Genomic DNA, 18,068 nt, shown 5'->3' on the forward strand with positions numbered 1-18,068 from the left:
TCCAACCTCATAACTAAGCCTCATCGAATTTCATGTAACAGCGACTATTTAACTTGTGAGAGTGGCCCAGTTCCCTTAAATGACAATAAATCGACTATACTACCCATACACAGTGTCATTCTCTAGTATGGTATTTCTCTGCTTTAATATCAACGCATACTGCCTAAATAGCATGCAAGAATAATTACCTTCCACTCCATGACATCATCTTTAGTTCAGGAACACTTCCAGACGATTTTATTCAGCTTAGAAAGGTCTGTAGATCAGGGAAGGTGATTAGGTGTAACCTTCATTAATCCGTAACATTCGGGAATACCATTTTCGTTTAATTCTAACCATCTCCTGACGATTTTATTTAGGATGTTTTTCGAACAGTAGGGATTTGACAGTCCATAAACCTTAGTACGAGTTTTGTTTCCAGAACTGAATAAAATCGACTGGTATCAGTAAGAATAAACTCAAAGGACATTAGTCTGATTCAAGGGATTAAATGCGGTCACAGGTCGTAAAATACACGAATCGTTGGTGACGTAATTGAAATCATGTAGGTATCTTGTGAGGGATCATTGTCCCAGATGTGTAAGTTAACAGATAGGGAAGGGGTTCTGTAGTCTGAAATAATGTACTCAATAAAGGTAAAAATAAAGTTAAGGGAGCGAGGCGATAAGTCAAAGTTATGAGATACTTTCAGACGGGACGGGGATAGGGCTGGTGACAGGGTGGTGAAGGGGTGTTAGGGTAGAGGGGATGGGAGGGGGAGTGGGGGGGCGTAAACTTGAGAGGCGGGAGTTGCTAGGAAGTGATAAACATCCCCTGCCCCGGCACCTCCTATAAAGTTACGTCTTTTTAATTTTCTTTGTAGCACCTTTTATTTGATAGAGGAGATAATAACTGTATATACATGGCGAAGTTTGATGGTGATTGCTGCAGGGGACGTAATTCTGTTTCTTGCCTTGAAATGTTCCAAAATACAGAACCCTAGAATCGGACCCCTTTACTGCATTTTTATTTTAATTAATTTCAACAACTCTGTATACCATTAAAATACTATCTCTTTCGATTATATAACATGAGGATAATTTTGCATTTTATTTCAGAAGTTCATGAGGCCAGCTGGTGCCACGGTGGATACTGCAGAGCAACTTTTATTGAAGCGAAATCTTCATGCTTGCAGTGCAGAACACTGTAAGATTACGTCACCCTGCCTCACTAACACCAATGAATTTCTTCCTCTCTCCCTATCTAGTAGCTCCCTCTCTATATATTTGCTTGGCGCCTCTGCCGTCTTTCAGTCTGCCTTTAATTTCTTCCCTTTTCTGCCTGACCCACTACCAACGTGCGTGTCCCTCCCTTTCCCCCCCTATTTGCCTGCTTCACCCTGTCCCTTCCTTCTGCATCTCCCTTCTTTCAGTTTTCACATATTTCCTTGTCAATTTTAGCATTTCCCCTCCCTTCCGATCTGCCTCATCCCCACCCTACCTGCCTGTTGTAACGCCCTTCCCTACCTGCTTTCCACACCCTTTCCTTACCATACCATCATATCTCACATCCTGTTTGTCTGCCTTATCCCTTTCCTACCTGCCTAATCCCCTTCCAGCTTGCCTGTCTCACCCCTCCTACTTTATACCCCTCTTTACCCCCATCATATTTTACACCCCTTTCCCACCCTACCTCCCTGTCTTCCTTCTCTGCCTGCCTGCCTGCCTTACCCCCTCCCTGCCTGTCTGCTTCTCACTCCCTCCCTCCCTGCATCTCACCCTATGTGCCCTCCTCTTCCCATCCTTGTCTGTCTGCCTGTTGTACCCGTTGCCTGCTTGTCATCGTAACTCATTCCCTGACTGCTCATCCCTCCCTCCCTCGCTGCTTTGTTGTCAGCTGTGCCCTTTTCCTGCCTTGTTGCCTGCTTTATCCTTTTCCTGTCTGCCTACTTGTTGTATCTCTTCCTCGCTTCGTTCTTTCCGTTCCTCCTTGCCTCCCTGCCTGTTTACTTAATATCTTTCCTGCTTACTGGCCTGCTTCTTTCTCCCTGTGACTGCATATCTTCCCCATCTCTTTTTCTGCCTCTTTACATGCCTCTGAGTGACCCTCTGTGTGTAGTACTTCCTAGTTCCTGCCTATTTGACTCCTGTCATGTTGATCTCTCCCTCCCTCTCATTCATCCTTGCCTGTCTTCACTCGTGCTGATTATCTAAACCCGTCCCTGCCTTCCATACTCTTTGCCTGCTTGCCATATCCCGTGCCTGTTTGCCTTATCCCATGCCTGTTTGCCTTATCCCATGCCAGTTTGCCTTGCCTAATACTTGTTTGCCTTACCCCATACCTGTTTGCCATACTCCATGCCTGTCTGTCTTAACCCAGTGCTTGCCTCCGAGCCTGCCTGCCTTAGCCTGTTCCCGCTTATCTTACCCTGTCCCTGTCTTCATAGGACATCCCTTGCTTCTTGCTAATCTTACTTCCCTCTCTGCCTGCCTTCCTCAGTGTCTTATTTCTTTCCTGTTGTGTTAAACTCTTCTTTCAAATTGTGTAAATTGCAAAGGCCTACCATATCAGAATGAAAATTAAAGTACTGTACTATAAAATATAATTTCCAAAATTATTAAAAGATGTAAAATTATGTAAAGAAAAATTACTGCAGTTATAGATTTTTCCACATCTTTAAACTCTTAATCTGTGACTTGTTCTTAAATTTCATTATCCTCAACAAGCATAGGATGTTTTGTTTTGGTGTATTCTTGCTATGTTGAGACTTTTGTTGTTTAGAGAAATTTTCTTGTAGCAAAGAGGATAACGAAGGCTCAGTTTAACCTCACCAATAAGGAAAGTTTCTCTGAGCTGAATAAAATCATCTGGAGGTAGCAGCAAGAAAACAAAATACATCATTGGACTGAAGTTGTTAATAACTGTACTGTTTTTCAGAGACTGATGAGGTCGACTGGTTCAAGTATCTGGCAGTGTTTTGTTCTGCTGCTGCTGCTTCCCTCTTCACACTACACAGGATAGAAGAGTCATATAAACAAGCAATTCTTCATCACCACCAATTCCTGGCCTAACCAGTTCCCTATGTCACCAGTTCCGAACGTCTTCAGTTCCCTGCGTCACCAGTTCCGTGCCTTACCAGTTCTGTGCCTCACCAGTTCCCTGCTTTACCAGGTCTCTGCACAACCACCTCTCTGTCACCAGCTTCCTGTTTCACCACATTCTTGCCTCACTAATTTCCTCTCTCATCAGCTTCTTGCACCACCACCACCCTGCTTCACCATTTTCATGCATTACCACCTTTCTGCTTTACCACCTTCCAACTTTACCATCTCCTCATTCCTGCCTCACCATCACTACTTTCTTGTATCATCACCTTCCACCTCACCACCTTCCTTGCCTTCCATCTGCACCCCCTGTCATCTTATCTCTTCTTCCCTGTTTACCTCCTTCTCTACCTCCCCTCCTTGTGTGCCTTTCTCTTTCCTTTTGTCTTTCTCCTCGCCAGAGTACCTTACCCCTTGCCTTCTTACCTTACCTCATGCCTGTCTGCCTTGTTATCACAGTGTGACAAAGCACCCCCCCCCCTCCTCTGTTTTAAGAAATATTGTATAGTTTAAAGCTTGATCATTCCAGACTGCCTACTTACCTGACCCATCCCCACCTTCCTGTCGACCTGCCTGATCCTGCCATTCACACCTGCCAATCCATCCCCCTCCCTCTTCCTTACCTTTGCTGTCTCACCCTCGTTCTTTTGTCTGCTTTATCTGCTTGTCAAAATATTGGTCTTCATGTGCTTCTCTCACCCTTGTTCCTTATCTAGCTGTCTCACCCCCCTTTCTTACCTACCTGTCACTCCTTTGCTGCTTACCTAATGTCTCATCCTCCCTCCTTACTTGCTAGTATCACACTGCTACTTGCTTTCCTTTCTTATCCTATCATTTTCTGTTGTCTTGTCTGACCCTCAGTCTGTCTGCTTCCCTAACATCCTACCTAACGGTCCATCAAACTTGCTGATTCCCTGCTTGCCTTTTCCTTTGCCTCCCTTTATTTTTCAATGCCTGCCTGCATTACATTATACCTACCTGCCTAGTTACATCATCCCTTGGCATCCTGCCTGGCTTACCTCATATGTTTGCCTGCGTGTCTAACACCATAATTTCCTCCTTGTTTCACTCCTCTCTCCTGCCTGCATCAAACTTTAAACCAATCTGTCTGATGAAATTTTTTAATGCTGTTTTGAAGACATAACTTTCCACATTGAAATATTTACATTAGAATAATAAGGGCCCAGACTTATGAAGAGATGCTAAGTATGCAAAATAGAAAAAAAATTGCTCCTCTGTTCTGGTTTTATAAAAACTTGTAAATGCTGTTTTAATCTTTAGTTTTTATTAACCGTCTCTTTGTACGTACAGAGACAGTCATGAAGTCAGCTGATGCCAGGGTAGATAATGCCAGGTAGTGGTTAGTGTTGCAGCTTATTCTTGCCCCACACCACAGCAAGAGATAGGTAGGTTATGCATGCTTCCCTGCCTCATCATCTTCCTTACCTGTCTTGCTCCTCACTCTGTCTCTGCCTTCCACTTTCTTTCCTGTCTCACTTCTCTTTCTCTCCCCTCTCACAACCTTCCTTTTCATTCCCAATCTCTCACTTTCCCATGCCTCACTTCCTCCCTGCTGATCACCTCTTGTCTTACTTTCACCCTCCCTCCTGTCTCACAACCTTCCATGCCTCATTCCCACTCCCTTCTTCCCTGTCTCATCACCTTTTTTTTTTTTTTTTTTTTTTTTAATCCATATTCCTTGGTTTCCATCCCCTCCCTCACATTGCCACCTTCCTTACCTTTCTTACTTTCTTTTTGCCTCACTCTCTTCCCTTCTCACCACCTTTCGTATCTTTCCCATCACCTGTCTTACCCTTTTCACTGCCTTTCCTACCTTTTTTCACTCCCATTCTTACCTTTTTCATTCCCTCCTTGCCTCGCTCACCCACTCTTTTCCTCCATCACTCACTCTGCTAAACTTGCTCACTCCCTGCTTCATCACCTTCCATGCCTGCCTCATTCTCATGTTCCCTTCCTGCCTCATCACTCCCCCCCCCCCCTCTCTCTCTCTCTCTCTCTGTTTGTTTTCTTTTGCTTAAAATTTTGCGTGCCTCATACCCTCCTTGCATACTTGATTCTCTTTTTCCTCATTGGTCTGCCTCGCCTCCTCCCTTCCTCTCTCTTTGCCTCACTTCCTAACCAGCTGACTGCCTGCCTCACCCACCACCTTTCTGTCTACTTGCCTTCTTTCTTAAACAACTGCCTGCCTACTTCACCCACGGGCTCCCTACCTGCCTACCTTTTATCCTGACCAATTGCCTGCCTGCTTTACCTACTGCCTTTTTATATGCCTGCTTCACCATATTCTTGTCTGTCATCTTAAACCCCTCTCAGCCTCCCTTTGACATTCATACTTCAGGCATGTCTTCCGCCCTCCCACTGCCATCATGTTTGTCTTCCTCACCAACATCCCCCCAACCTTCCTAACTTCTGTCTCTCCCTTCATCACCCGTGCTGCAACTGCACAGCACTCATTCCCATGACTCATACCTATTTCCTGCTTGTCTTTTTTAATCCTGCCTTCATCCCCCCATTTCTTCGTCTCTTTACCGAATTACTTTCCTTGCACAGTCTGCCTCTGTCATCCAGCACATGTTTGTCAACCAAACCTGAACATTCCTGACCCTTTAGCTAACTTACAGACCCTTTGCTGACCGTTGGATTCCCTAGCCCCCTACTTGACAGTGTGTTTGACCTCTTTTTTTTTTTTTTTTTTTTTTTTTTCTCTCCTGTCATACTACTATATCTCTGCCTGCCTGTCAAGATGGCTTGCCAGAGTCCCTAACCCCTTGCCTGTCAGACTGCGTGGCTCCTGACATGCCTTTCCCATTGGTTATTTTTTTCAATGTCTTTCTCCTTGCCTGCCTGTCTTCCCCTTTACCTACACACAATACCTTAGTTCCCTAACTGCCGCACCTCCCTTTCTGCTTGTGTGCCCCACTCCGTCACTGCATGCCCGTCTAATCCCTTTTGTGCCTGCCTGTCTTAACCGGTCAATACCAGCATGCCTCATAAAACCAAAGATTTTCAAAATTTATTTTAAATGTTGACCATACCAAACTTCTGTATATTACAAACGTTTATATAGTTGCATATTGTCTCATATGGATTGACCTGCCTCAGGAAATGGAGATAGCTTATGGCCCTAAATTTTTATAGCAAATGATAACTTGTTTATATTATTAACTGATATACAGTAAACCCTCTATAATTCGGATTATTTGGGAGGAACCCTATGTCGAATTATTTAATAATCTGAATTATTGGAGCTCATGCTTGCCCCTATCGCCAAATCTCATCCACGCTCACTAAAACATGGCTTTTTCTCAAAACCATGGAACAGTACAGTATATTATTTATACTCAAAGAGTACACAATACAATAAATAAAATAGTGTCAATCCTTGATAATGATGTCTTGCAACTCAGTAGTAGAGTACAGCACACTTAACTGTACCAAAGGTACTGTACAGTTCTTAAGAATTACATTTATTACTACACTTATCACTACGAAAACTGTTCACGTCCGCTCATCACTGAAACCCTTTTCGGACTTGTCTCACAAAATTCATTTTTCTCTATGAACTAAAATTATTTGTCTGGTGGTCAAAAAAGATTTGAAATAACCGATTTCTGAATTATTCGGATTTGAATTAGAGAGGGTTTACTGTACTTTGATAATACAGTACTTGAAATATTTTGCAGCATAATTGAAGCTTTTTTGCAATACACTTTTAGCATACTTTGAGATGCTGATTTATAACACCACCACCTCTGTGCTGCCATCATAGCTCTCTAAGTACAGTACTTTGTAAATATGCATTGTAAAGGTGAACACTTGTAAGAAACTTTAAGATAATAAAAGAATAAGTTGTACATAAAGTGTATTTGACCTTTTATGGTGTGATTGCAGAATTGAAAGAAAATTATTTGATTACAGAGGAGTCCAAAAATACTTAGACAGACCTTTATACATTGAGAAACAATGTCGATATGAATTCAGTGGGTACAGAATTCACAGTTAAACTTAAGAGTTTCTGCAGGCACAGTTGCCTGGAGTAAATTTTAGAGGATCAAAACCCCATGATTCAGTTTAGTATTTTTATGAATGAATGTGGGTTTGGTTATAACTCTTGGATTACAAAAAGCCACACTTTAGCACAAAAATTTTTGAGGTACTGTATCACAATGTAAATTATTGCTAGGGGATCAAAAACTAGATTTCAGCCTAATATTTGGAACACTAGAGTCTAGCCTAAAGCCTATGGGTGCAAAAGCTTGCAATTCAACCTAGGAAAATTTTTGAGACAATATGGAATTGGGTAAAATGTCAAGGGATATAAAAACAGATTTTAGTGTGAGAAATTTTTGAGGGTGTGGAATATGATATAAATTTAAGGTTTGATCAAAACTTTATCAGCTTAGACAATTTAGAACTGTGGAGTTGTACAAAATGTATGGATACAAAGCCTTTATTTTGACTTCCAGAATATTTTTGACACACACTGGAGCTTTGACTTAATTCTGTGAATGTAAAATCTCGGTTTCAACTTAAAATATTCAGAAGCCACCTGTAAGGAAAGGAAAACTAGTACTCCATCACTTATGTTTTATTAATGACTTACTACAGTAATTTTATATTTGATGGCTTGACTGTAATAATTCTGTAACGGTATGACAGCTTGGGAGTCCCAGGTTCAGTATTTTAGAATACAGTAAGACCTCACTATAACAGACTAATTGGGGCCCAAACCATTCTGGAAAAAGCACTGGCCTTATCCAGTAATCCTTAACAGTGCTAGTTTCATTTAATCCTTGCAGTTTGTTCTTGCCTATGCCGGACTCTCACTTAGGAAATGATCCTGTAGACTAATCCTCCTTAGCAATTTATTTTGCATATTACACCATAATAGTGTCTTAGTCAGGGCCAGATCCAGCACTTTTGAAAAAAAAAAAAAAAGGGGGGGGATTGATTCCTAATGGAATTATCACCAGTTTTGAATTTATGCTGACCATTTCCTGATTTGTTAGATTTTATCTAAGTTCTCTTTTCACACACACACACACACACACATACATGCATGCTTGTGCTTGAATGCACACACACACACACACACACACACACACACACACAAGTGCATGCATGCGCATGTACAGTATAGCTATTTCATTTTTTTTTTTTTTTTTTTTCAGGATGCTGTGTGATCTTCAGCTGTGATTTCAGACATCATTGTGCTGTTGGCTGCTTGTGCATGCTGTCCAGTATTCAGCCAGACACACTTCATCCTGTGCTTACTCATCTCCCTGGTGCAAATGCAACTGGTATGGCCACTGTTGTCCATTTGTTTTACTTAGTGGAAATAGGCCACTCCTATAGCTTGACTACTGCTGGTAATTTGATGGGCCTTAGGAAGCAGGAATGAGATTCTCTGGTACAGGTCAAATCACCCCTCCAGTCTGACTACACTTGTCCATCAGCTGAGCTGAAAGGGGTTAAGGATCTTATGTCATGTTTGCACAAATTTCAGTAGAGTAACTCACAACTGTTGTGTTCTTCTAAGAGGGTGGGTAGCTATACTAGTAGTTGTTTTTGTAACCCCAGCTTCATCTGAATATGAAACCAGTAAACTGCAGACTGAAGCTCCCCCCCCCCTTGCAGTTCACCATCCCCCCCCTGTAGTGGAGAGGGAGGGAGATAAGTTGAGGGGTATTTGCATAACCAGACAGTGAAGCTACCCAGATATGTTAGTACCACTACACCAATGTGCCCCCTCATAGGGTGGATACACATGAGATGCAACAGTGTGAAAATTACGGTATTTTATAAGATTATTACAGGTATTAGCAGTTATGAGTTAGTTTGTCCTATCATTTTTCCCTGGCTGTCTACATCCTACCTCCCCCACCCTGGGATGGAAAAATGAGGTCTGGATGATGACAGTGGTGAGTGTACTGACACCATGCAATTCAGCCTGGAGGGAACTGATGTATGTGTGACTCTCGAGTGTGTTAATGAGTTTTGGGAGAAACAATTACCTTGGGAGGTGTAGAAGCTGCCTCATTTGGAAGAGTCAGAAGTGGTTGGATTTAGTTTAGAAAGCTGTTGCTCTGATTGATATTGAAGAATTTGTAATTTTTCCATCCATCCATCCATCCATCCATTGCCAGACGCCATGTATCCCAGATGGGGTGGCCAGTGGCTCAGAGTTAATTGTTTTACAGGGAGGGGCACTAATCCTCCACCAACCCCACTTGACGTAGGGATGCCAACAGCATCTGGTGTTCCCAGGCGGTCACCCATCCAAGTACTAACCAGACCCAACGTTGCTTAACTTCGCTGATCGGATGGGAAGCGGTGTACTCAACGTGGCATGGCCGTTCCACTCATGCATAATTATTATTATTATTATTATTATTATTATTATTATTATTATTATTTGTGGTAGGTGGGGGCACTCACCATCTACTTACTCGATGTAGAGCTGCATTCGGGTGTCTGCCCTTTCCTCTCCTCCATCCTTCTTTCCTTCCATCCTCTTCTGTCTTCCTTTTCTTCATTTTTTCCTCGTCCTTCTGCGTATGGGTGACTTTACACTCCCTCGTCTTTCTTTCCTTCATTCTTTCCTCTTCCTTCTGCCTGTGGGTGACTCTACACTGAGTGACAAGCCAAATGGTTTCCTGTACACCAGAAACCATTTACTATGCTGGGTAGTAACCATATAACCAAATTAAGGTGCCTGGTGGTTTAGTGGGTAATTACGGCGCTCCAATCGGATTGAGCCAGTGAGGATTTATATCCAAGGGGTGGTTGGGGTTTATTGCTCACATAATGCCACTTAGGGATGAGTGAGGCTGGTGACTCTCATCTTAAATGTCAGGACCAACTTGCCTAGCCCCGGACTCCTAAGCACCTCATGGGGCAACATAGGATTGGATGATGGATGGATTGATGGATTATTATTATTACAGTATTATTATTTATACATCATACATACATCATCTAATCCTGTGTTGCCCCATGAGGAGCATAGAAGCCTGGGGTTAGGCAAGTCAGTCCTGACATTTAAGATGAGAATGACCAGCCTCACTCATCCTGGAGTGGCATTATGTGAGCAATAAACCCCAACCACCCCTTGGATATACAAGTAAACCTACACAGGCTCAATCCGACTGGAGCGCCCTAATTACCCATCAAACCACCAGGCGCTGTAAGTTGGTTATATGGTTACCACCCAGCTTAGTATATGGTTTCCTGGTGTACAGGAAACCATTTGGCTTGTCGCTCAATGTAGAGTCGCCTGTAGACAGAAGGAAGAGGAAAGAATAAAGGAAAGGTGGACAGAATAGGAAGGAAGGAAAGAAGAAACAAAGAGAGGAAAGGGCGGTCATTTGAGAGCAGCACTACATCGAGTGAGTGGATGGTGAGTGCCCCCACCTACCACCATTATTATTATTATTATTATTATTATTATCCATCCATCCATCATCCAATCCTACATTGCCCCATGAGGAACATAGGAGCCCAGGGCTAGGCAGTTGGTCCTGACATTTAAGATGAGAGTGAATTATTATTATTATTATTATTATTATTATCCATCCATCATCGAATTCTGTGTCGCCCCATGAGGAACATAGGAGCCCGGGGCTAGGCAAGTTGGTCCTGACATTTAAGATGAGAGTGACCACCTCACTCATCCCTGAATGGCATTACTTGAGCAATAAACCCCAACCACGTCATGGATAGAAACCTGGACAGGCTCAATCCAATTGGAGTGCCTTAATTACCCACCAAACCACCAGGCGCCAGCGACTTGGAGGCGTTTTGTCTGCAGCCACCCTTTGCGGGATTAGGGCGTCGGGCTATAGATAGATAGTTACCATCCAGCATAGTAAATGGTTTCCTGGTGTACAGGAAACCATTTGGCTTGTCACTCAGTGTAGAGTTGCCCATAGACAGAAGGCAGAAGAAAGAATGAAAGAAAGAAAGACAGAAGAGGGAGTGTAAAGTTACCCATAGGTAGAAGGAAGAGGAAAGAATGAAGGAGAGAAAAACAAGAGGAAGGAAGGAAGAGAGGAGAGGGCAGACACCCAAAGCAGCACTATATTGAGGGAGTTAATGGTGAATGCTTCCACCTACCACTAATTATTATCATTATTAACCTGGGTACAGTGATAAAAAAGAGAGGAAAATGTGCAAAAGAACTGGAAACTAGAGTGACACAAGGAAAGAAAGTAGCTGGTGCAATGAAGGCCTTGATAAGAAACAGAGGCTTGAGTGTTGCAGCAGCACGAGGCATTCATGAAGGAGTGATAGTGCCAGCTTTAACATATGAATGTGAGACTGTGGTGTGGCTTGAAAATGAAAAGTCAAGAGTGAGAGCAGTGGAGGTGGGACTGCTAAGGAATGTGTGTGGAGCACGAATGATGTGGAGTGAGGAAGTCTGTGGGCACCAGAATCAAAGGGAGTGTACTGAGATAATATGATCATGTGGAGAGAGTGGATAACAATAGAGTGGTGAAAAAGATATATCTGAGTGAATTTGAAGGAGGAAGGAGGCGAGGTAGGCCAAGGAGAGGGTGGAAGGATATGGTGGATGAGTGTGAGGAAGAGAGTTATGGAAGTCAGTGAGGCTAGGGGACTGACAAGAGATCGAGCTGGCCGGATGAATGTTGTGAGAAGAAGTGCATGATCAGGGATTTGGCATCTCATTTTTATGTGACAGCGTCCGGAATTACTATATTGGATACGTTTATGTGAAGCTACAGAATGTGGTGAATGTTTTTGGCATATCAGATAGAGCCAGGATTGTCGGGGCTTAAATAATGAGTGAATGGAAATGTGGCCCATTGGATTGGGCAAACTTAGGCTGTCTGGATGTGCTACTCCTCACCCTGCCCTAGGGTGGGAAAGAAGGTCCAGATGGTGATGATGATGATTATTATTATTATTTTGTTGTTGTTGAATGTGGTAGGTGGGGGCGTTCACCATCCACTCTCTCGATGTAGTGCTGCTTTCGGGTTTCTGCCCTTTCCTCTCCATCTTTCTTTCCTTCCATTTTCTTCGCTCTTTCTTTCCTTCATTCTTTCCTTATCCTTCTGCCTATGGGTGACTTTACACTCCCTCTTCTGTCTTTCTTTCCTTCATTCTTTCCACTTCCTTCAGCCTGTGGGTGACTCTACACTAAGTGACAAGCCAATTGGTTTCCTGTGCACCAGGAAACCATTTACTACGCTGGCTGGTAACCATATAACCAAATTTTGGCTCCTGGTGGTTTAGTGGGTAATTATTGCGCTCCAATCGGATTGAGCCGGTGAAGGTTTATGTCCAAGGGGTGGTTGGGGTTGATTGTTGATGTAATGCCACTCAGGGATAAGTGAGGCTGGTCACTCTCATCTTACATGTCGGGACCAACTGCCTAGCCCCGGGCTCCTACGCTCCTCATGGGGCGATGTAGGATTGGATGATGGATGGATGGGTGTTGTTGTTGTGACCCCAGCTTATGTGGATGTGAACCCAGTTGACTGCAGGCTGAAGTTGCCCATCTCCTACAGTCTGTCCTCCTTTTGGGAGATAAGGAGGAAGTTGAGGGATGATTATATAATTGGGCAGTGGAGCCACATGGTTATATCAGTGCAACATGTAAAGGCATAGCAACATCTCCAACACTACCGTACTCTCATATACTAATAAAATCAAGTAAAGGTAATATTTAGCTCCTCCATAGTGAAACGGTTAATATATTCAGACTAGAACACTAAAGCATTTTTTATTTTTCAGGGGTCACAACCACCACGGCTGCAGCAACTGCCACCACATCTACTGCAACTACCACCACATCATCCCAGCTACTACAACCATCCCACAGCTACCACAGTCATCCTACAGTCACCTCCAACCTTCTCAGATATGCTAGTTATGCCTTTTACAGTTCATCCACCATAACTTGGCAGATACTTGTCTACATGCAACCTATTCCCTGTAACTCACATGCAGAAATATGACCACTGTGTCTGTGCAGCCTTTCCATAATGCTTATTCATGGCTAGCATCATATTCTAGTGTTGATACCTTGTTACAGCTCAGCACTTAAGTTGTGGCACTACAATTTCAAGCCAAGTGAAAGTGGTGTGAATATATTGACAGTTGCACCCATACTTATGAAATTATTTGTTATCGAGGGTTCCTCACTCCATCCATCGGTGGGAAAAGAAGATTGGCTGGTGATGATGATGATGAGATGAGGTATAGCTGTGGTGCTTAATATTGTATGCCTCTGACACTTTGGCAGAGTACTCTGTCATGATGATATACAAGGCCATTATATCACTCATGTTACCATTTATCTTTCCTGGTTGTTATCCTTGACAGTCATTTCACCTACCAGTCAGCTGCCTGCAACAGGATTCAAACTCTGGCACTATCAAACTGGCAGCTTCGTACCTGCAGTGATAACCACATGGCTAAGCAGAATCTTATATAGTAAATACTTTGATAAATTACCTGATGTTCATAAATTTGAGAGCAACTGTCCTTATTCCGGCTAATACTAGATAACTATTCAGTTAAAAGTGAGTATTAGGAGCCTTAGGGTATTAAAATGGAAGCTTACAGTATATAGAGGGCATTATTTCCACAGCGAGAGCCATGTGTAGGTTGTTAAAAAAATCAGTTGAAAATTTCAAATTAGACTGTTTCTAGGAACTGGTTGCAAGGTAAGGCAAGGTTAGGTTACATTTGGTTAGGTTAGTTTGCATTTGAGTGGTAAGGTTAGATTAAGGTAGATTACCTTTGTCACACATTGAGCTTACAATTGTCCCTTAGTAAAGAAAAAGTTCCCTTAATGTTAGAAGAGGTACTGGTAATTATCTGTTATTTAGTATATTATTGTCATGTAAGGAGCATAGGTGCCCAGAGCTAGGTTATCCAGTCCTGGCAGTTAACGTAAAATGCGCAGTTGCTTTCTTATGAATGGCATCAGTTGAGCAATAAACCCCTATCCCATCTTGTATGGAAACCTTTGTGAGTCCCATTCATTTGGAGTCCTTATTCATTTAGACCAGCAGGCATCCTCACTTACATCAACATTGATTAAATCAGTAACTAATCTCCCTTGTAAATCTGGAGATGCTTTCAACATTCACCTTCCCCACCAGACAGACAGGATAAGTGAGAACAGGTGATCTCTAGTCTCCCTGTCCTAGGCTAGTCTACTGTGACCCAGTACATTTGCAGCATTAATATTGAAGAGGTGAAGACACCAAGAGTACCGGTAAGTGTTAAGAAAACAGGATCTAAGTGTCTCAGTTTTTATTTTGGTGTACAGTAACTTCGTTAACAGTGTCTCATTTTCAGAATACGAGGTGTGGAAATGCTTTCAGGGAAGTTCTCCACACCAACTGAACAAAAGGAAACAGTCAAGAAAATTTTGCTGAGCCATCATATTTTTCCAAACAGTATGCAGTTTTACCATTAAGAAAATACAGTAGTGACATATAAGTTTTTGAAAAGTATGTACTAGACATGTAAGAAAAAAATTATAATAACTCTCAGAAAGGCAGTTAAGTAGTTTATATTAATTTAATTTCATTTAAAGTAATTCAGTTTAATGGATTTAATTTACTGGTTTTTATTTAATGGCTGGTCACACTTGCCTTTATTGCTTATGCCAGTTGACAGAAAAAGACTTGAGATATTCAGCAGTGACCATAACTCAGTGTTGCAAAATTAGCATTTTTACCCTGTCAGTACAAAGTGCCTTACTTATGGGCAGATGAACAGCCATCTTCCCTAGATGGAAGACCACCAGGCATTTTTGCCAACATTCACTCAAAATTCATTCTTAAGTGTTTGGTAGATGTATAAGTAAAGACAATCATGTATATAAGTAATCTCATGCACAGTAAACTTGACAGTGCTCATAAACATAACTCATTTGTGTTATGCTTCTCTCACCCTAATTTTGTCCAGGTTTTTGTCCATTTTGCAGCCTATTTCATGTAGGTTAGTGGTAGAATAAGACAATACTGCAACTCTACATCATTTCCATTACACTTCTTTGTGACTAGCATAAAATTCTAGTGTTGAGCTATTGTAATGTGTCAGCAGTCAAGATGGAGAGATGGTTTCATTACACTAGGTTAGGGTAGCAGTAGTAAGCGAATTCCCTGGATATACCTGTTGCAGATAAAGAGTTACCTTGTGTATTTTTAAAATGCCATTGACTTCGAGTAATTCTCTCAGCTGAGCAAAATCTGGTGGTGTTAGCCTGTATAAAAATAGCCAGTATATACAAGTTGAAGTGGTTCATATTCCAAGTGGCTGTGGAGATTTCCTAACAACATATCTTAGCAGTTTATTCTTCACATCACACCATGGTATTCTCATGCATGTTACTGAAGGGAAGTATGTCATCATTAATATTATATAAATTAATTAAGACAGACTGCTAAGGAAGATGTGCTACAAAGCCTCCTGTGCCACTTAGAAAATGACCCAATGAATTATTTATGTGAAAACTGCCATGATTATTAGTATTTAGAGATATACACGTACTGTAATATTTCCATGATTACAGTAATTGTATTTAGAGGTGTACAGTCAAGGACAATTTTTTTGTACTTATTTATTCATATTGTCTTGTATTTATGTGTACTTTTTATTCTTTTCATTTTCATTCATGTGAACTTTTATTGGTGTGGGAAATTGTGCCTTTTTCTTGTCATTTTCAGCTGTGGAAATATCTTATGGTGCCCTGATGAACTATAAAGTGGAGGAATGCATTTAATATATTTGTCGAAATTCCTCGTCGTATTTTTGGCAAAGTTTATTACTTTTATTTTTCAAGGTCATCAAAATTGTTGATTTTCCTAAAAGTTCCCTTCACCATTGTGTAGTAATTAATGGTTTCAGAAATCTGCATTATATATGCTAATGAGATTATTTTGAGTAGAATATGTTGTATAATGCTATAAGTTCTGTAACATCACAACCACTGGTTTGTGCATTTAAAATGTTAATATCAGGATGCTTCTGAGGCTAAGTCAGGATTTCAAGGGCTATTTACTGGATATGCTATTGATGGTTGTTCCACTTTGTTTTCTCTTTGGATGTTGATAGTTTGATGGTGATGTTGGTATCTCGTTAGATTTGGGAGGCTTATTGTGATCTTTCTGGGTTTCCAGTGAGAGAGAGAGAGAGAGAGAGAGAGAGAGAGAGAGAGAGAGAGAGTTCATGGTCTCATATTCCTTCCCATGCATGTAGTATGCATAGATGCTTGTTTTAGCTATTGCACAGTATGAATTACTGTATATGAGTATTAATAATGTAAAATAAACTAAAAACATGGCAGATGACCATAATCATTGGCAGATGATCACAGCCTGTGCCCTCTGATGTGAAATAATACATTATATGCTTTTCATACTACAGTTCCTTTTGGATGGAGGTCAGTGTGGTAGCAAAAAAATGTTTTTGAAGTATTGTGATGAGGAGAGGAGGAAGAGGGTTGTTGCTGAGGTACTTCATGTAGGGTTGTAGGTTTTGACTGGCTGTTGTGGCTAGGTGGTGACTATGTACATTCAGAAATATTTATAAAAAATACATATTAATTAAAAGAAAACTAAACCTTTAAAAAATAATGGTCGGTAACCACAGCCATTGGCAGAGTGGGCGCAGTAGACTTTGTTATGATGTGATAATCATGTGCTTCTCATAACACAGTTCCATTTACATTTCATATGGATGGATATATATTTTTTAAAAGTTAATTTGAGTCAGTGGTTAATTCAACAGCTTCATTCACATTTCATATGTTTATTTTATTTTTATTTTTATTTTTTAAGTTTATTTGAGGCAGTGATTAAGTGAGAGGTCTAGTATTACAACCTTTGTGGTTTGAATGGCTGCAACACATTTATTTTCATCTGATGAACATGCCTAACATCATTTCAGCTCAATTAATGGTCATGTGTCATCAGGGTGGAGGGTCTGTGTAACTAGTAATCAGGGAGACTCATTCCTGCCCCTTAACTAGGAATCACCAAATCTGCAACCATGATGGCAATCACTCTTTGTTTATGGATTGTTTTAAGTGTTGTTTTGATAGTGATGTTGGTGTCTTGTTAGATTTTGGTGGCTTATTGTGATCTTTTTGGGTTTCCAGAGAGAGAGAGAGAGAGAGAGAGAGAGAGAGAGAGAGCCATTCTGTCAGATGAAAATGAACTAACTATTGCAAAGAGGTACTTAGAGTAATGCTGGGAGAGGAGGCAGCCCAATTAAGTCTGTGTAGAGGTCTTGTTTGGGTGTGATGGTTATTAAGGATGTTTATGTGTTCTAGTTTTTCTCAGTTGAGTCCCTGTTGTTTGTCCGGTGTCTGTGTGTTTAGCCATGAGGGATCTTTTGAATTGGGAGCACCAGTTGTCATTGCACTGGGGATGGTCAGGAATGGAAGTCTTGGAGTAGATGATATGAAGTGCTGTTGTCAAGGAAAATATGTGCAGATAGATCAGTGAGGTAAAGTCAGGATTCCAGAGGCAGAAATGGTCAGTGAATGAGTGTTTGGCCCTTTTCACTGGACATAGCCTGGTTTTATCAGTGCCACCGCATGAAGGTGTCTCTCCAGCACCATCTTTGCATGTACACAGCCCATGTATAAACGAAAATAACAAACAGGGTATTCAGTAGTTCAGTATATTCACGAAAGACAAAAAGGTGCATTTTTCACACTGTTACAAACTTAATATATAAAATTGTGATTTCACTCGTGCATATTGGCAACAAAAAGTAATTCCTTCTTTAGTTTCTATGCATTCCTCTAAATTCTGTTAGGTGAAAATTGCATGAAGCTAGGGTTAGGTGCCAGCAAGAAGGATTTTCTTAAGTATTTAAGTATTATATTCAAGACCAGAAATAAGTAGCAAAATATATCTCTGTGTTTATGTTAAATGCAAAGGCAATTCAAGTAAGTACTATTTCTCATTTAATACA

At 41.3% G+C, this 18,068-nt stretch overlaps 1 non-coding gene across 1 annotated transcript; it reads right to left on the bottom strand.

The window, feature by feature from the left end:
* Positions 1-9,346: 9,346 nt before the first annotated feature.
* LOC145394315 (5S ribosomal RNA) lies at positions 9,347-9,465 on the bottom strand. The gene has a single exon (XR_013896387.1). It is a non-coding gene; the product is annotated as a 5S ribosomal RNA (ribosomal RNA).
* Positions 9,466-18,068: the final 8,603 nt, after the last annotated feature.

The sequence above is a fragment of the Coenobita brevimanus genome, chromosome 26, assembly GCF_032717465.1.
Source record: "Coenobita brevimanus isolate Jiangsu-jjx chromosome 26, ASM3271746v2, whole genome shotgun sequence".
Classification (NCBI taxonomy): domain Eukaryota; kingdom Metazoa; phylum Arthropoda; class Malacostraca; order Decapoda; family Coenobitidae; genus Coenobita; species Coenobita brevimanus.